The sequence below is a fragment of the Triturus cristatus genome, chromosome 3_2, assembly GCF_964204655.1.
Source record: "Triturus cristatus chromosome 3_2, aTriCri1.1, whole genome shotgun sequence".
Lineage (NCBI taxonomy): Eukaryota > Metazoa > Chordata > Amphibia > Caudata > Salamandridae > Triturus > Triturus cristatus.
In genome coordinates, this window is record NC_140584.1 from 933468682 (window position 1) to 933489625 (window position 20944).

Genomic DNA, 20944 nt, shown 5'->3' on the forward strand with positions numbered 1-20944 from the left:
CTGTTTTTCATATTTACTTTTCTGGTAGTGCAGGAATTGCAAAGCCTCTCCTCGTCAAAATCGGTACGATGGCAGTAAACAAATCGGTAGGCAGTAGTGTTGTTGAAAAAGCAGTAGCATACCACTTAAATTGGTATCCTACTGTAATCCTTCATTTGCCCTATATTGAGCCTGTAACAGAAGCCCATAGCAGTTCCCCCTATTGCAAAAATCTATAATTCAAGGTGTTAAATGGGAGGGGGGGAGGGGGGGACATTTGGTTTAACTTGCATAGGAAAGCCCTACAGGAAAATCACTGTATTGTGCCACATTCAATTGCTCCCTCTTCATAACTCCTGCAGCACATTCACTCTGTAATCCTCAAGAGGCATAGTGGGAATCATCTTAAGTTCTCGATAAATATTTTGCATGAAGTATAGACTTTCGTGCCATAGACCATTAGGAAGAGGTACACATTAAGTAACATAACAGCATATAGACTTGAGGCAGCCTTAACCGTGACTGTTTTAAGTTTCGGTGCAACACCACTAATGGAAACTAGTATATTTGTTAAAGACATTAAGGCCTGAGGCAGTAAGTGAAACAAAGCTTCACAATTTGTGCCTTGGCATGAAGAATCCATTGATTGCAGGTTACATTATGTGTAAAGGTGTCTTAGTGATTTTCCTGTACTTATTGATTATGCCTCATTGTAGGAGTCTGGACATTTAGAAAGGAGATCTTTCTGGGTAGGGCTTTGGGTGTGCTTATTTGTTCTTGTTGCCATTTGGAAAAGTTGTTAGGGAATCCTGGAGAAAACTGAGGACAGGAGCTGTACCTCAAAACTCCCTCATACTTCAAACTTCCACCACGGGACACTTAAGTCCCCGTGACAGAAGCAGCAGACAGCAGCACTTCTCTGCTATCCTGCTTGGTGACCAATCCGTTGTGTGTTTGGCTGGTCTTTTAGCAGGGCTGAGACTATCTTCATATTGCAGCCAACGCACAGCATTGAAAACCTGAATTCCACAAGCAGCTTGACCATTAGTCTACTAATAAGTATTTTGGTAGTCAGCCAGTTTTGCCCAATCCACAAATAAGCACCCATAAGACATAATTGTGTCAATGCAAGTACTGCACCCTTGACACATGATCAGACAATGCGTTGGCTTCCTAAGAAATCTTGTGTAAATACAAATAAACACTACTTGCATGGTGTCAGTGCAGAAGTAAAACAAGCTCATTCTTGGCAGAGGAGTCGTAGTAGTAAAATAACGGCTTTTGAGGCATTATCATCCATATAAGCACTGTTACATTTCACAGCTTTGAAAAGATTGCATACAACTAGAAACGAAAACTGTCATAGATTTGGCACCACTTTCTAATGTAACCCCTCTCACACACAGTCAAATACAAGCTTTATTTTATGTACCCCTCTCTTAAACCCCCTCTTTCTTATATTGGAGCAGAAAGTAGCTCTCGCATAACATTGTTTTGATAAGAGTGTTTTTCATTCTCCACTGCTATCATTATGTCGGACCAATTATATGTGAATTCATTCTTTGAGGGATGTAGCATGATGCCGGTGGAATCCAATCTCCATTACATTAAAAAACAAGCATTTGCAATGCAGTCGGTCTCGCCTTTGGGACCTTATATGTGTTTAGCTATGCAGCACATTAGCCTGGGTGCTGAAACATCTACTGTTCTTTAAAATGGAGGGAAAGTAAGCACCAAACTGCGTGATACGCCAGGTATGGGAACACATGGAGAGAAATTTTGCCTTTCAGTGGGAAATGGTATCGTCCAAAGCTCACTTTTTAATATAAAATCAGGGCCTTTGGTGGTCATATCACTAAAAATACAAGATTTGAAAAAAATATTATTGTCTATGGGTGCTCGTGGAAGACCATTTCTATGGACTGGAATCAGAGAATGCTAAAGTGAATCTGATATTTTACTGACCTCTGCTGGTCGTTTTCTATCAAGAAAGTTAAATAGAGGCAGTTGCCAGAAAAATATATAAAATAAAGTCCCTCAGCAGAAAGCAATTCTGGTATTTTACTGACCTTTACTGGTCGTTCTCTCTCAAGACTGTTAAATAGAGGCTGTTGAACAGAAAATGAAGTCCCTAAGCGGAAGCAGACAAGTCCTAGGGCTGATCTCCAGAGCCTACAAAGTACATACAAGAATATACTAAAGTATATTCAAGAGGTCTGGAATGCTCAACCTAAACAACTGTTCAGAACCTAGGCAAACAGTCCATTATTCGAAATCGGTTGTCAGTTATTGCTCCTTCAACAGACAACTTGTGTCTCTTAATTAGGACTAAAGCTTGTGGTACTGAGGTGCCCGCAACCAACTTTGAAGGTGAAAATCTTTTCTATTGGCCCAGAGGTCGGCAAGCCACCAAATTAATGGGTAAAGCCACGCCGGTGCTGAGGCAGGGTCTGACTTGGTTTTAAGTGTTAGAAGATGATCAAAGCCAACAAAGCGTTTGGCACATTGACTGTACAACAAACTCCACATAAAAAACAGAATCTTCAAAAGTCAATAAAGTGTACTCTTTTAGAAGCTGTAAGCATTTCAGTTTAGTACATTGGATTATACCACTCATTGAGTGCCATTTAGGGATAGTTTCTATCCTAGGAGTTAGAAACCCTTCCTGCTCCCCCTCCACCCTCCCATCATGAGATCGATTTTTGACTCAAGAAGCTATCCAGTCAATGGTCATGTGCTCGATATCTATAGGCAATATTGTTAGTATAAGTTAGGCAGCATTCCAGTTTCTTAGACCATAGATGTGATTTTAATGTGTACCCAGATGTAGCTATCAAGGAAAAGAAGGCCCAGTAAAGCAATCGCCTAGGATCACACAATTTGATCAAGCACGGAACCAGGGATTGAACCAAGATTTCCTGATTACACATTGTGCAAATTAGCCTCTGAATAGGCATCTTGTCGGTTACATTGCTTTCTGTTTCCTTGAGTAGCTAAATTAGCACACTGTGTTCAAAAATACGGGTTTTATATGTTAAGTCGGGCTAACCAAGTAGTCTTTCATAAAAAATAAATAAAAGCTCAGTTAAGGGAAGTCAATGTGTATTTTTAAGTTGGTAAACTTCCCTAGACGTACAGACAGACATATTTCAACACCTCATTAATGTCAGTTAGCATGCTAGTCATGCCAACTGGAGATCTTGGAGATCTGCGGATACAGGTCTTGAGAGAAACAACACTTAAATGCAGAGCTCTGTTGCACACAGATGGCTACTCAGTTACAGGTCTTGAGAGAAACAACACTGAAGTGCAGAGCTCTGTTGCACACAGATGGCTACTCAGATAGGCCGATCGGGCTTTTTACGTTTTTGATTGCCTGTTAGGGGAGGTGAGTGGCGCTTGATGAGTTGATGGAGGCAAACAAGGCTTAGCATAGCAGAGTAAAAACTCAATAGCATAATCTCCCTCTCGGAACTCTTTCACAGCGCTTCATTCCATCTTCATGATCAGTCCATTTAAATCCCCAAGGATGTTATTAAAAATGCAGGAAGTCCTCGGGTGGAGAACTGCTGTTAGGTGGTGCTTCTTCTGCTGAATAGGTGGGTATGGAGTTGAGGCACAGCTCGTTTTTAGGTCTCGGCTAGCGAAGCCTGCGCTTGCGCAGTCTCGCTTGCGAGATTTAATGTCTTTCAGTAGTGGGCTTGAACCCGCCCCTATTCTTCATTGGCTGGCTTCCTAAACGGAGGCCAGCAATTGGAGGAGAGGGGCGTCTGTCCATTTACGCCCCGTCTTTTTCGGATTCGGGGGCATGTTTTTTACTTTCTTTCTCTCCTCTGGAATGTAAACATTCCAGCCAATGGGAAGAGGAGAGAAAGAAAAACACGCCCCCGAATCTGAAAATGACGCTGCGTTTCTCCGAGGCATTTCTGCTTGACCTCGGAGAAACATGGTGGCGCTCGCTCCCTCTCCTCGGGCCGAAGCTGCTAAAATCAAATCAAATACAATACTAAGCAAAGCCAGCATCCTATGCTCATCCACCTTCATGCTGGTCGACCACTTACCGGGATTCAAAAATCTCCTGCACGTACATAAAAATGCCTCATTATTTACCTACGCACCGGGTCTCTTTATATACTCAACTTGATCGGCAGAAGATCGAGCCAAATCACCCCGTTTGTGAAACATCGAGATGAGACTTGAGAAGTTACTTTGCCTCCGCCATTTTAGAAGGTATTTAAGAATATGTTTGATATTCTTAAATACCTTCTAAAAAGGCAAAGTAACCTCGAGTCCCATCTAGATGTTGAGCATATATATAATTGTTCTTCTCTGTCTAAAATCTTTCAAATTGTGCGGGCTGGTGTAGCACCTCCTGCGCCCCGAGTTGCAGGCCGCTGTGCCACATACAGATGGTTAACAAGTATTAATTCTAGATTTCGTCAGTGTTTTGGCAAAGTCTGTCCCCAGACCAATTAAAGTGCTTTCATTGTTTACACTTCTTAAAATTGTTGGGGAACTGTGGGTGAGCAGCACTTTGATTCCTTGCCTCGTGCACGAGTGTCCCCGGAGCCGACCCCCCCACCCCCCTTCACTGAGAGGGTGTGTCTTGCGTCGTCATCGGAATGGCCTCTTAATTGTTTTTCTCTGTCTAAAATCTTTCAAATTGTGCGGGCTGGTGTAGCGCCTCCTGCGCCCCGTGTTGCAGGCCGCTGTGCCACATACAGATGGTTAACAAGTATTAATTCTAGATTTCGTCAGTGTTTTGGCAAAGCCTGTCCCCAGACCAGTTAAAGCGCTTTCATTGTTTACACTTCTTAAAATTGTTGGGGAACTGCGGGTGGGCAGCACTTTGATTCCTTGCCTAATGCACGAGTGTCCCCTGAGCCGCCCCTCCCCCCCCTTCACTGAGAGGGTGTGTCTTGCGTCGTGTCTCACCACACGCTAACACTTGCACAGCTGCACCAGCCGTTATTAGAGCCCCAGTGAGTGGCTGAAAACACGACCGGGAGTAGACATCGCACGGGTTTAGGACAGAGATCTGTTCACACGGAAACTGACGCTCCAGTGAGTCTCACACGAACACACATACTTTCCTTCTCTCGCTTCTTCTTATCCTCTTTTCTCATATATTATTCTTATTTCTTTTTCTTTCCCACTTCATTTTCTTTCATCCTCTCAATTCCTTTCCATTCTTGTAGATATTTATTTCCTTCTCTATGAGTGTCGCACACAGACGCACACTTTTCTTTCCTTTTTATTTCGCTGCTTCAAAAATCATAAATCTCAAAACGTCTTTTCCACCTTTCAGATAATCTGTCAATTTTTATTAGTCATTTATTTTTTTTAAATGCTTACTTTTTGGTGATAAATGCAAAGATCTAGAAACAACGGTGCCACTTCTGCTTTGGCTCCCAAGATCAATGTGTGTTAGACCCGGCCCTCGTAACATAGTCAGACCTGACCCCTGCACCTCACACCAGCCCCTGGCCCGGCCGATCCTTCCCACCAGAACACACACACCCGACCCGGACTTCCCCCGTCCGTAGGCCTTCCTCCTTCGGCCACCCCGGGCCCGCGTGCCCACTTCATGCACCAAGATGGCCGCCCGGCCCCAGCGCGACCCTAGCCTACAGGCGCCACTCCGGCTGGAGGACATCGCGCTCCCCTTGGGATGAGAGAGGGAGGAGCAATTTTCATCACACCTCTGCGCTTCCCTGGGAAGGTGGGTTTCGATCGACCCGCCGGCCTCCCCGAGGGCTGGCTCCACGCCTGCTGGGTGTCTGGGGCTCCTCCCGACCCAGCCCTGAAAGGATCAAAGGACAATAGCAGGAAACCCCCAACAAGCGACCCCCAGGTGACAAGACCCCTGCCTGCACAGACTCCGGACATCAAAGAGGAGTCGCCCTATAACAAGGGGTGCCCTGGGACTGTCCGGCAGATTCGCCTTGGAAACACCTGAGCCCTGCTGAGTGACTCGCGGCTCCCTGAAGATCGTAAGACCTCCGAACTTGTGCTTGAGCCCTGCTGAGTGACTCGCGGCTCCCTGAAGATCGTAAGACCTCCGAACTTGTGCTTGAGCCCTGCTGAGTGACTCGCGGCTCCCTGAAGATCGTAAGACCTCCGAACTAGTGCTTGAGCCCTGCTGAGTGACTCGCGGCTCCCTGAAGATCGTAAGACCTCCGAACTTGTACTCGAGCCTGCTGAGTATCTCGCAGCGCCCCCAGACTCCCTTGGTCCCGCCGGACCCCACGACGACAAGCGTAACCCCCAGCTCGAGGATTGTGAGCTGTGCGCCGGATACGCTCCTGCATTTGGTCCATTCCCCCAAAGACTGTCCCGCTACCTCCTAACCCCCCTCCAAGACTTTGTGAGCCCGCGCTCTACTTGTATATATATTGCCTTGCTGATTATAAAGATCTTACCACGCCGATCTGATAAAGATTTGCTCTTAAGAACTCTCGGTGTGGTGTCTCTTTGTCGTGTGGTGCCGAGTGTACGATCCTAGATACGAGATTCCTCCCCTGAGGAGTCTCCCGCCAGTGCCCGGATACGATACCTCGAGGGTTGGTCTCAGGACAGTCAGGGCCCCCTCCGGGCCCCTCTGAGGTCGCCTTCTAACAATGTGTATGTCTAGATCTGTGTGTGTGTGTGTGTGTGTGGTTCTGTATGTGTGTGTGTGTGTGGCTGTATGTGTATGTGGCTCTGTGTATGTATGTGTGGCTCTGTGTAAGTGTGGGTGGCTCTGTGTGGGAGGCTCTATGTGTGTGTGTGTGTGTGTGTGTGTGTGTGTGTGTATGTGTGTGGCTCTGTGTGGGTGGCTTTTCTTGTAGGTGGCTCTATGCGTGGGTGGCTCTGTCTTTGTGTGGGTAACTCTGTGTGTGTGTGTAGGTGGCTTTGTGTGGGTGGCTCTATTTGTGTGTAGGTGGCTCTATGTGAATAGCTCTGTGTAGGTGGCTCTGTGTGGGTGGCTCTGTGTGGGTGGGTGGCCTTGTGTGTGTGGCTCTGTGTGTGGGTGCAAATGCAATAGATCTCGCATTTGAGAGAGATTAAGCTATTGACATTGTAAATAACAATGCCGTTTCTTTAAATGTTTTAAAAACAAAAACATAAACAAAAATAATGTCATGAGCAATGCCAATAGCTCTAACTTTAACAATGCCGAGACCATTGCATTGTAAATGCTTGTTGCCTGGAGAGTCCGGAAGTACCTAGTGCTGAGCCTGTAGCAGGCACCTGGCTCCTCTGCCTCAAGTGGCGTGGAAGTGTTGTGATCTTACACTAATTGGGGAAATGCTTAACCATAGTTAGGTAGGCATGTTCTTGACAGCCGTTCATTGGCTCTGAGAAGGGGTGACTTTTAGAATGCATGCACTCAGGCACAATATTTTAAAAAAAATGTGTTAATATATTTTGGCTCGTAATCATTAGCTTGAGTTTTACATTTTAATTCCAAATGTAGTGCTCCTGTATCATGGTCGTCATTTTAAAAAATAATCAGTCTGATTATTATCTTTGTCAGCAGTATTCAACATCTTAGTTTTATCTTTTCATTCATGATTTCATATATCTTCAATGCATGTAATCATCTTTTTTGTAATGGAGATTTATGTTATACCTTCATTCATATTTGAGGTGGCCATTTCATTTAATTCATATTTCTTTCCTCAGTTAATTTGATGTTGTGACATAATTCCGACGTGTGCCATCCAGTCTGATTGACGTTTAATCTAACCATTCCTATAAGTAGCCAGATTGTAGCCTTTAAGGTGTTCATGTCCCATCCTCATTCTCTTCTTTGACTCAAAATGTCTGAGTCTTTTGTGTTTACTTATACCTCTCTCAATAGTTGTTATGTGTCCGTTTCGCTGTATTTGTAGCTATTTTCATTATTGGTTACACACCACATGTATTATTCTGCTCTTAACCTTTATTGAGAACGCTGTGCATCAACGTTTACAGCTTCATTCAATAGGGCATAGATGACACATTCAATGCCATATCATTGTTTCATTGATTTATTTTCCTGTTTTGTGTTATATCCTGATGTTCTTATCAGAGTTGCAGGTCTTGCATTTCTGTGCCACAGGCCATTGTATTTCTGATACTTGACAAAGGCCTTCTAAAATTATTTTAGGCCATCCGTTTTTTCCCTAAGAATTCCTTTAGGCTACTTCTTGACGGTTCATCTTTTTTAGGTCTCGCCTGACCCAGCGCATGCTCTGGTCTGGCGAGACATTTTGTGAGGGCTCCAAAAAGTGCTACCAGGCCAGCCTAGAGCTACAGGGCATGTGCGCGGGCGTGTGCGTCACTCTTTACCGCGATTACTTTCACTTACGCGGCCTCTTTGATGTTTGATCGCGATCACTTTCGCGGCCGCTTTGATGTTCTCCGTGAGGCTTCAATAGATTGCAGCAGTTAAAACAAGCATTGGCATAGCCAATAGGTCTCGCTTTTGGGACCTTATAAGTGTTTAGTTATGCTACTGTTGCATGGCTAAACACTTGTAAGGTCCCAAAGGCGAGACCTATTGGCTATGCCAATGCTTGTTTGATCTTGACTACCTGTTAGGTATTTCATGTGTCATCCCCAGTTTAGATTTTAAGGGGCCGATTCACAAGAGCAGTATTGAATGTGGGAATTAGTACTACAGGTGTACTCTTTTTATGATGTCAACATTTATTTTATGTATTCATACATGACTTTGTGAATCGGCCCCGAAACGTCCAACTCCCTATTAAAATACTTGCCAAAAATGTGCAGTCCTTTCTATTTGTACTAATGGTATATGAATATTTCCTGAATATTCCCATTTTAGATGCTTCAGTTTACAAAAGCATGTAAAAGGGTATTCCTGGGGTACATCAGGTTTGCACTTTTATGTACTCTTACATGCCTTTGTGAATTGGCCCCATTGTCTTCATCTATAAGAAGTATTTGCATGTTATTTTCCATGATTCTCTCAACCTCTTGGTACAGGATGTTGCACTAAGTTCTACATCGCCACTCTCAATCTTCCTTTTTATCTTCATTGTAAGTCATTGGTTTCGCATTATCACTAATAAATGTTAACAATTCTTGTTGTCTCTATGCTTCCACCACCCTCTTTGTGTAACCTCTTTCCTTGAGCTTTTTAATTGCTGAATCTTCCTTCATGAAGCCATCCTCTTTCGAGAAGTTCCTTTTAGCATCTCCCTTCACACAATGCGCCATTTAAAAGGGGTAGAGATGACAACTGTTCTTGTGTAGGTGTCAAGAGCTCGACTCGAAAATATGGCCTGTCCAAGATAAAGATGACGTCCTCGAGGAGCCACATTACAGCAAGAATAGCAAACATTTGACAGCAGGTGTCTTCAGAAATATGTGTCCTACTGGAGGAAAAGGTGTACTGGTCGAAAAAAGGAATGAAGATGTCACTGAGGACAGTGAAGGTGCTAAGAGGAAAATAATTGAGAATAGACTTACTAAAGGAAATCGGGAACTCATCGTCCTGAAGGTGATAGAGATCAGGGTGTGTATAATATTCCCACTACCACAGATGGAGTAATCTCACAGTTACACGCACACGCATACATCATACGCTAGGGCCCATTTCACTACACTAACATACGCTCAAATACTCTACCAGCAATAAACCTGTGGAAAGAAAAACTCCTAATCACCCTGCATCTATATCGAGGTCGATAAGACCTGGTTTTTGTGACTGTCCTTAAACATAATCTATACAACATATACAGCAATAATCAAAAATGTAAACCCAATAATTGACTAGAAAGAATATCCAACACCATGTTTAAAATTATATTGCTTTATCTAAAATTAGTCAAAAGAAATCAATCAGAGTAAATCATTTTCTCATAGTTACCTATTCTAGCTAAATGTCAGAACGGGTCAGGACAAGTCTCTCGGTAAATGTCTCTCAAGACGAAGTCCCTTCAGCATCAATCCTCAGCAACGCAGATTCGGTACGCGGCAAAGGCAAAATGGCAAGTGGCAAAACCCTCTCTAGGCTAACATTTCTTATAGTTTCTAAAACAATGGAAAGATACATTGGAAACATAGAAAAAACTGTAATGTCCGCCGGACCTGCTGAGCAGAGCGAGAAGGAAAGGATGTAACATCGCTACATTTGAAAATCTCCGCTCAGGAAAAGTTCACATAATAAAGACTACGGAACAGGAACCAAGAAATAAAACATGTATCTTATTAGTTCTACTTCTCCTCGGCAATCGAGCCACAGTTCAGAGTTTTTCTCTAAGGCTCCTTTGTTTCCCAAGGCTGCCAAGGACATTTTCATTTCACTTGGAGATCTCCCAAAACTGCTGCTGTCCTCATGGAAAGTTTTCAAACAAGCAAGCAAGGACCATGGTCAGTTAGCTTCAGGACCATTTCCAGCAGGGGTCTCCCTCGTCACAGTTTTCATATTATAAATCACAGCCAGGCTTACAAATCGGCCATCTTTTCTAGGCCATCATAGGCGTCAATAGACCATCTTAATTAAAAGAAACAAAAACAACGTTACCACAGCATAGTGATTAAACAGTGTTAACCCCACTAATACCCTTATGTGTATGCATCTATCTAGCACTTGCAACATAGAAAAGCATTAATTCGGAAAGCATTTTGTGCTCAAAAATAAACAGCACATAGCAACGTTTAAACATGAAAACACGCACGTTAATTTTAAACAGCACATTTATGCGCACCCACGTGTAACTCTCTCTTGTTAGGACAAACGGATTGATTAATATAAACGCACTTGCACAAGACAAATAATTAATTATTAATTATTAATAAATTAGTACAACGAATAGACATGCCAGAGCTTCAAAAGCCACTGAATTTTCAAACTGAAAACTCTGCTCCAGCAATCCCCCCTTTGGTGATTTTATCACCAAATAAACCCAAAAAAAAAATTAGTGAAAATTTAGTCCCATTTTAGGAGAAATCAGAAATGTCTTTTCCCCCTTACACAACATTACACACCAGTCACTCTTTCATCATCCCTTTTTGTCTCTAAGTAAACACTCTCCCTCAATTCTTCTAATTCAATTTCTTGCGGTTCTCTTTTCAACCTCTTGTTTTTCTTTCCTTTATTCAATTTCTTCCTCCCTCCCCTATTTTTACAACACACACACACCAATCTTATTATCAATAAAGCAACAATTATACAAGTTAAAGGAAACAATATTCTACCTATAATAGTACTACCTATTTTTGCAATAAAATCCTTAACAGCTATCATTTTATTAGCTATTTTAGTCCATAAACTCTCAGCTTCAAGTGGTACTAATTCTTCATGCAAATCAGTAATATTTTTGATATAGACCTTCAGGTCTTTGCTTTCGTCTGGAATGTAAGTGCAACAATGTTGAACTTTCAGCATTCCACAGACTCCACCCTCCTTGGCCAATAGAATATCAAGGGCAAGTCGATTTTGCATAGACATGGCACGTACGGCACTTAATTCCGTATTCACCAAAAGAAACCCTCCAGCGGTATTTGTCAATAAGCGATCAACCACTGTGGACAGTTTCCGAATTCCATAAGCATTCAAAGAAATTCCCACTGCTGGAATCAAAACCCCAAACATATCACCCACTATTTCAGACCAAGTTTCTCTCTTAAAACGCATTAGTAAATTAATATGTTCTACATCTGTTATTTTATCTATATGAAAAATCTTTGGAAAAACCAGGCCCACATAACACGTGCCATACCAATGGTCAGGCAACTTGTAATAAGCCTTGTTCCCACAAACATAATATACTCCTGGAAAAATTGTATCTTCTCCACCTCTGAAACCCCAACCTGTTGCAATGAAGTATGTATCATGGCACTCACTAGTCCCAACAAAATATGTATCATATTGGGATTTCCTTCTTGTAATACAAAGTTTACCCTTCTGCGGTGCATCTAAAGCTAAAGTTGGACTAGCCCCATTCTTCAACTCTTTTCCCATCTCAATGTCCCAAATTGTCTCACTCACTTTATATTTTCCTGCTTTTTCCTGCATGTTCAATCTCCTTTCTTCTACCATATCCAGGAAAGCTTTCTCCTCTCCTTTCAAACTGCAAGTTAAATTATTCTTAAAAATGTAATCTAATGTTAATCCCTTTTCTTCAATAAAAATCTCACCAAAAGTGTTAGCTTCTTTAGCTGGATTCAGCTCTTTGTTCATTGGCAAGTGCCCAAAAATACTATCTCTGTTAGACATCTTATAATCTACTTTCCCTAACAAATAAAAAACACTACTTAAAATACTACAGGAAATACCATATGTAGCTGGTAAATGATGATAAGTAACACCCTCTGAAACGGATGCAGGTAATTGCATACAGACGTAGCAATCCCTTACTTCCATTGTTTTCACATATTCATATAACAATTTTGAAAAAACATTACTAGAAAAGTTATTAATTGACCTATCTTTGTGTATGTAAGTATTACTAATTCTAATTGGAACTACTTTTTGCGAATTCTTCTCTACATTTGTCACATTCTCTGTATGCATCTCAAACTTTACTTTAAAAGTAACTAATAAAACTAAAACACCCCATAGAAGCATTAATAATCCAGTACAGCAGCAGCACATTCTACACCACCTCTTAAAGAAGGCACATCTATTTCTATTATCCTCTATGTTAGCCATTTTACTACTTTAGTTTAGCCTCTACTACTTCACTACTGTTGGAACTTCTTCAGTTCTTCAGCAATTCTTCAGCTTGTTTATCCAAATGATCTTTTCGTTCACTTAATCCAAGTGAATCCTTCCTTTATTCAGTTTGGATACTTGTCATTCTTCACTTCAATTTCTTCAACATCAAATTGTATTAGATCTCCGACATCAAAATCCTCAGTACTCGACTCTTCTCCAATGTCAGTCAAGAGTACTTTCAGAATTTCACCAGTATCTTCCCCAACCACTTCTCTCAAGATCTCTTCCGGATTATCTCGAGTCACTGTTTCTTCTTTTCCTCCTTCAGACAGTGCCACATAAGACCATTCCGGTGATCTGTACTTTTGGTTGGGTCTTCTTACTCTTTTTATTTCCACTGGTTCGTTTGACTCCCTTGATTCTTCTCCTTCAGCTTTTGAACTTTGACTCGAAACTTCATTCACTTGTTCAGCTTTCGATGTACTTGCTCTTATTATTCTGTATCTCAGCCTCTTAACTCTGTTGTTAGGCCAACGATCTCCTCTTAACACCTTTTTCGGCTTTATTTCTTTATTACTTCTTTCTCCAATCCAAGTTCTCTTTCTCAGAACTCGACCCTCTGTTTGTTCATTCTCATCATCTGTTTCAAGTGCCTCTTGTTTCCGTTTTCCAGCAGCTTTCTTCTTTTCCACAGATGTTTTCACCACTGTTTGAGACTTCCCTACTTCTGTCCCTCCTCGAGTCTCCGACACGCAATCTTCTTGCTGTCTACTTGTCCCTTCACCTGGCTCATCAAGAATGTTCCCTACACCTCCTCGGGGGTCTTCCGCAATCTGTCCCTCTCTATCTTCTTCTGACCCTACTTCTTCAAGTATAATCTCAAGTGGTTCTTCAATCTCCTCCTTCTGATTCAGGAGTAGTCTCTGTGTGATTTCTCTTTTCTTTTCTTTTCCCTTCACTGCTGTTTGAAACTTCAGGCTCTCTTACAGAATCTGATCTCTTCTCTGATACTCGCAGTGGTTCATTCGAAGCTTTTCCTACTTCTTTCCACACTGATTCTGTATCTTCATCATCACTGGAATCTGACTCTTCAAAATACTCTTTACCAGTCCCTTCTTTTGGGTTTGGAACTCTGAGTATGACTTGCATGTACCCAGTGTCTTACTCCAGCACACTTCACTGCAGTCGTCGTAGTCAGAATAACTTGTCTCGGCCTTCCCCACCTTGGAATCAAGCAATTTCTTCTTCTGTGAACTTTTATCCTCACCCAGTCTCCTGGACTCAGATCATGGGCTTGCTTCTTCTCAAGTGTGGTAGCTTCTTCTCCAACCTGGTGAAACACAGAATGAACTGCGTCAGCCAGGCCTTTACAGTAATCCAAAATCATGTCATCAGTTATTGTCACCAACTTATTGACAGGCACGAATGCATGGCGCATTGCACGTCCCATGATTATTTCGTGCGGACTCAAACCAGTAGTTCTATCTGGAGTAGATCTCATAGTCATCAGAACTAGAGGTAAAACATCTGGCCATTTCATACCAGTGGCTAAGCACATTTTTCCAATCCTATTCTTGATTGTGCCATTAATCTGCTCAACCACACCAGAAGCCTCTGGTCGGTATGCACAATGTAGCTTCTGCTATATTTTCAATGCTTCACAAATCAAACCCATAAGCTCATTTTGAAAGTGTCCACCTCTATCAGACTCAACTGTTACTGGAAACCCGTACCTAGGAATCAACTCCCTTAACAGTAACTTTGCCACTGTTAATCCATCATTTCTTCTAGTCGGGTAAGCTTCCACCCACCTTGAAAACAAACAGACTACCACCAAAACATACCTCAGTCTGTTTACTTGGGGCATTTCAATGAAATCAATCTGCATTCTTGTAAAAGGACCTCCTTCTCTGCCTATTGTCCCCAGACTCACCACTGTCTTTTTCCCAGTGTTAAATTGCTGGCAAACTAAACACCTTTGACAGATGCTTTCTGCAATTGTCCTGAACTTTGCATTGTACCAGGTCTGCTTGAACGACCTAACCATCGCATCCCTCCCCAAATGTCCCTGGCCATGATACATCCTTGCCATTGACGACAAGATGGAGTTGGGCATTACTGGTCTGCCATCTCTGTAGACCCAAACATGGTCTGTTTCTCTTGGAGCACATCCTGCCTTAATCCAATCTTTTTTCTCTTCCTCTCCTGCCTCATCTTGCAACTGTTTCACTTCATCCCAGGTTTCTAAAACATTAGTAAACATCACAGAGAGTAAAGACATTTCCCCCTCTCTGTCCCGATTAATGGACTGATTTGTTTTGGCACGGTATTGCGCAACATCGTTGGCATAACGGTTTCCGACCGTTATAAAATCCTCCCCTTGTCCATGGGCAGCACATTTTACAACTGCTAACTCCTTAGGCAGCTGTATCGCCTCAAGCAATTTACCAATCATTTCAGCATTCTTTATCGGAGTTCCACCCGATGTCAAGAAACCTCTTTGTAGCCAAAGCTGGCCAAAATCATGCACCACTCCAAATCCATACTGACTATCAGTCATCACAGTTGTCCTCAAATCTTTCCCAATTTCGCAAGCTTTTGTCAATGCCACCAATTCAGCAACTTGCGCAGATTTCACTCCTTTCAATGGTGATGCTTCCATGACCTCTGAAACTTTGCATACCGCATATGCTGCACATAGCACACCATCATCATTTCTCAGGCATGATCCATCCACAAATAACACATGATCACTCTCATTCAAGGGTAGATCCCTTATGTCTGGTCTCGGTTTTGTACAGTAATCAAGCACATCCAAACAATCATGATCATCTTCCATCTTCACACCCACATTTTCAATATCTGGCAAAAGTGTCGCTGGATTCACATTTACACATCTCTCGAGAGTCACATTTGATGCTCCCAGAATCACTTTTTCATATTTAGTCAACCGACTATGTGACATGTACTGAGTTCTGCTTCTTGTCAAAAGAATTGCCACATTGTGAGGTACGAATACCCATACAGGATATCCCATTATGATTCCCTCACTCTGTTCCAGGCTTCTACATGTTGCTGCCACAGATTTCAGACAACCTGGTAAACCCACAGCTACAGGGTCAAGTGTCGATGAGAAGTACGCAATAGGCCTTCTCAGTAATCCATGTTTCTGAATTAACACTGAAAGTGCACATCCATTTCTCTCACTGCAGTACAGCTCAAATTCCTTTTCGTAATCAGGCATACCCAAAGCTGGAGCCTCACACATTTTACTTTTGAGCTCTTCAAATGCTGCCATTTGTTCTGCATCTAGATCCAATGGATCTGTCATTTCACTCTTTGTCAGTTTAATCAGTGGCTTTGCTATCAAGGAAAAATTAATTATCCACTGACGACAATAACCTACCATACCCAGGAACATTCTCACTTCTCTCTGGGTTTTTGGAGCTTTCATTTCTCTGATTATTCTGATCCTGTCATCAGTCACTTTTCTCAGACCCTTTTCAATATTGTGTCCAAGATAATGCACCTCTTTCTTGCAAAATTGTAATTTGGCTGGAGATACCTTTAACCCTCCATCTGCCAGATGATTCAGTAAAGCTATGGTATCTACTTCACAAGCTTCACGTGTCTTTGATGCCACCAGTAGGTCATCAATATACTGCACTAGCACTGAACTCTCGGGCATGATCAAACTTTCCAACGATTTCTTCAATAACTGATTGAATATCGAAGGACTCTCCGTATACCCCTGTGGGATTCGACACCATGCTAAGATACGCTGGCCAAACCTAAATGCAAAAATCGTCTGGCTATCATGATGCAATGGAATTGAAAAGAACGCATGACACAAATCAATCACTGTATACCACTCAGCATCATGTGGAATTTGATACAGGATCACTGATGGATTTGGCACAATAGGACAACATGCCACCACAATTTGATTAACTTTTCTCAAATCCTGTACAATCCTAAATTTCCCATTGGGCTTTTTTAGTCCCATTATCGGTGAATTACACGGACTACTCAGTAGTTCTCTCAGGACTCCTTGCTGAATCATTTTCTCAATTATAGGAGTTATTCCTTCAATTATTTCTGGTGTCATTTTGTACTGAGGAATGTTAGGATATGTAATTCCCTCTTTTACTGCAATTTTCACTGGATCTACATTATTCATCAATCCCACATCCTCTCCAGTAAAATCCCAAACTGTCCTTTTCACTGTGTCTCTCAGCTCTCGAGGCAAATCCTCCGGATTAAACACAGCAAATGCACCAATTAACTCACTTTCTCTATTCTCTAGAGTCACTCGGTACAAAACATCTTCATCTGGTGTCTCAAAGGCTATTCCATCCAGTGTACAAAAAATTGTACAGTTCATCTTGCACAACAAGTCCCTACCCAATAGGTTCACTGGACTCGTGTCACAGACAATGAATCTGTGCATGTCTGAAAATTTCCCTATCTGTACTCTTACAGGTTCAGTAAGACGTGTTCTGATTTGCGTATTGGCTACACCAACTACTTGGATTGCTTCATCCGAGAGAGGAAGATTTCTAACATCTGTTGACCTGACAGTTGATCTTGTCGCACCTGTGTCTACCAAAAAAGTAACACTCTCCTCATTTATTTTCCCATCCACAAATGGTCCTGCCTGGTCTATTTCTAGAGTTGCACCAAGTATGCACTCTTCTTCCTCTCCTCGGCACCGTCAATAATCACCCTCAGACTCACTCCCTTCACTCTTTAACAAGTACTGTTGTACTTTGTTAGAACGTCTTGGTTTGTTTACCTGCTCATCATTGTAGAATCCTGAATCCTGATTATACTTTTGTAACCCTTTATTCTGCGGCAAGGGCGGTTTTGGCTCTTGACTCTGCTGTCTCACAACTTTCTGTTGTTGCTGCTGTTGATTATTTCCTTTGTTCTGCACCTGTTGATTTAAGGATTTATTCTCATTACTCACTAATGGTGGATTAGGACACTCCGATCTCCAATGCCCGAATTGGCCACAGTTGTGACAAGGAAACTTTTTTTTCGCTTCCTCAAGACTTCCCTTTCCTTTCCCTGCATATCTAGGTCTATTCCCTGCATTGTTTCCTGGATTATTCGCTTGTTCCACTAACTGTGCTTCCTGTCTTTCCGCAACTTTCACTTGTGCCCACATTGCTTTCTCTTTCAGCTTTCTTTGTTTTGCTTCAATTTCATCACTAAAGTATTTTGCATGCCTCAGGATCTCATCTACTTTCTTACTCTGCCAATCCACTGTGTGCTCACGAATTCTCTCACCAATTTCAGGTCTAAGGCCATATACAAATCTGTATACAAAATGACTCAAATCTTTGTCACCCAGGTGTTCATCTCCACTGAATTGTTTAAATGCCAGTATCAGCCTCTCGTAAAAAGCATGAACTGATTCTTTCGCTTCCTGTTGTGTTCGATCTATCTTTACCCAGTCTGTCTCTTTTGCAGGAACTTTACTCTTCAGGTATACCATCACCTGATCATACTTTCTCATTACCTCCGGATCTGGTGCCCCTGTTCTTGGGTCTCTTGGATATTCCTCAGTAGGCCAACTCACAACTATTTTACACTCAGTCCACAAGTCTGCTGGAACAATTATATCAAACAGACTATTCAGGTCAACCCACAGCACTTTTGACAATTTCACAAACCTATCTACCTGCCTATACCACTCGACGGGCTTTTCTCTCAATCGAGGGAAATCATTCGTGAATGATAAAATATCCTGTCTGGTCCATGGAACATGTACATATCCTCCTCCAGGTATTTCTCTCATAGGATAATTATCCACTGGTTTCTCCTTTTCTCTCACTGGAAATGCTGAATAAGTTGTTCTATCTTCAGCCTCATCTCTTTTCTTGTACCACCTATCCTTCCACTTTTCTACATCACCCCATCTTCACAATAATGCTACCATTTCCTTAATCTGTCCTGTTCTACCAGTAGCATTCAAATTTTCAATATCCTTCTCTGTAAAATCCATCCTGTAAGTTCTTTGTAAAGCTTTCACTTTATCAATGTCAACTCCCTGCTCATTCGCTATTGCTCTTAGCCTGTCATGTGTATTTCTTGCTCTCCAGGTAATATTCTTGCACATAAACATTAGTTCACCATCATGATGACTCTTCAGAATCTCTGTTGGAACTGTTCCTGTAACAAGCTCTTCTAGTTCTACACGTAACCTAGCTACATCAATTACTTGTGAATCTTTATCCTTTTTCTGTAGAACCTTCATCCAATCATTCAAATCATCAACTGTTATTTCAGCAGTTTTTCTCACTGGAACCACTCTCTTTTGCGGTTCTAAAATTGGCATCCCTGAACAACTAGCTTCACTAGCATCCAATATTTCACTACATGTGTCATGTCTTGATTGTCTCAGGTCACTTCTTTCTGCTCTTTTGCCTGAATCTCCTGAAGGACCAACTGAATTTGTCAGATTATTCCCAACATATGGAATCACCAGTCCATTCTCACCTGTCCTCTGTTTGTCAAACACAGGCATAACCGGACCTATTGTTACAGGCACCGTAACAGCTTCTAGATTCTTCGTTAACTCCCTAATTTTCTCTGTCAACTCTGTTGTAGTTCTGGCTAATTGTCTGGCATTCTCATCAAGGTAATGATCACTTCTTACCTCAGGTGTCTCATTTTCTGTCTCACTAACACACACTGTATCTCTTATCGGAGAAACAACTGGTGTACTTTTATCCGGTTCTGGTCTATATGGAGGTGGTCTCTTGTAAATCATGTCATTCAAGACCTCATCCTCATACTCATTAACTCCATATTTTCTCATTTCTGACTCAGGAACCCTTTCTGCTCCTCCTTCAACTGTTCTCATCGGATATAATCCCTCTGACATACTAACATCTCGCCACCTTTTCATTCGATCATGATGAGTCTCACGATCATGTCTCCTCCCAAACATGTACCTATAGTACCCTCCAGATCTCTGTTTTTCTCTCTCATGTACTTCCTCTTCCCATTCCACTAAAGCCTCGAACTGTGTAGGTCTCGGTTTCGGGTCTAGACATAGCATCTTTTCCCGTAAATTTCTCAACACGGCTAGATTAAATGAACCATGTTCTGGAAATGCTAGAACACCATCTTCTTTAGTATACCTAACCCAATTCTCCAACCATATACAGGTATGAAACCCATGTCTTGCAGCCATGAAGGATGCAGGTGTTTTCGGTGGAGGTAACAACTCACCCTCTCTTGTTTTAACATCTTTATCCTTGCTAAACCACTTTTTAATTTTACCAAAAAATGTTTTCTTCTTTTTCTCTTCTTGGTAATACATTTTAGCGTTTACCAAAAAACTCTCTACTCTTTCCGTATTATAAATATACAATACGAATTTTCAACCAATTGCAGCGCGATTCACACTAACGCACCAATCCTGGAACGTCTACGTCATTAAATAGCCCTTCCAATCCTTGCGCGGCTCACACTAACGCACCAATCCTAGCGCGAGCACTGTTCTGATCTACCATCCAATCAGAGCGCGGTCTTTCTGACGTCAACAGTCGCTGCAGTCGCTTGTCTCCTGTCTTCTGTCACTCGTCTACCCCTCCTTTACAAAATCTTTTCAGTAGACTTCGTGTCAAATAATTTCTACAAAATCTATTAGTTACAACATAAAAAACATCTCCATTGTCTGCTTCGCTAACCACAGAATAGTAAAAGAGAGTCTATTTCATAAGAGACCTTTCATTGACACAGTAGCACTTCCTCTACTCTGCCCTACTAACATACATTCATTAACTGTTTCCTCTAGGACTTGTCCAAAGAGTCTTACAATCAACTAAATGTACAAACATTCACGCACATACATACAAGGAAATATAGTACATACGCACAGAATCCTGCTTCCCGAGAACAGACAATCTGCTCCACTACAGAATTATAACATACATCAACTAAGCAAGCTTTCTTTGCCCAGTTCTTCAAACAAGCTCAGAGAATACCTATTACTCCTCCCGCGATAAGCTTTAACGGAAATCCTTACGGATCCCTGGGACTTAAGACCAGAGTTTCACAGATAACCTTCACTATCATACACACTCCTTATATACCAGAAATATCTAATAGTAACATACGACGATGTCACTGATTCCGAACCCAGACAATGTGAATTTTCCTGCATACATACAGGACCAACAATCCCGTTTTTCCCGAGAGCAGCATATACTTCCCTCTGCCCTACTACGGAACTGCTACCAGCTTCCAAGTTCCAGAAGCACTACATATAACTCAACATTACGACTCCAACATATA

At 42.0% G+C, this 20944-nt stretch overlaps 1 protein-coding gene across 2 annotated transcripts in view; it reads left to right on the forward strand.

The window, feature by feature from the left end:
• The window catches only part of BRIP1 (BRCA1 interacting DNA helicase 1), a 1188160-nt gene that overhangs the window by 15141 nt on the left and 1152075 nt on the right, over positions 1-20944 (forward strand). The gene's annotated exons all lie outside the window — the stretch shown is intronic.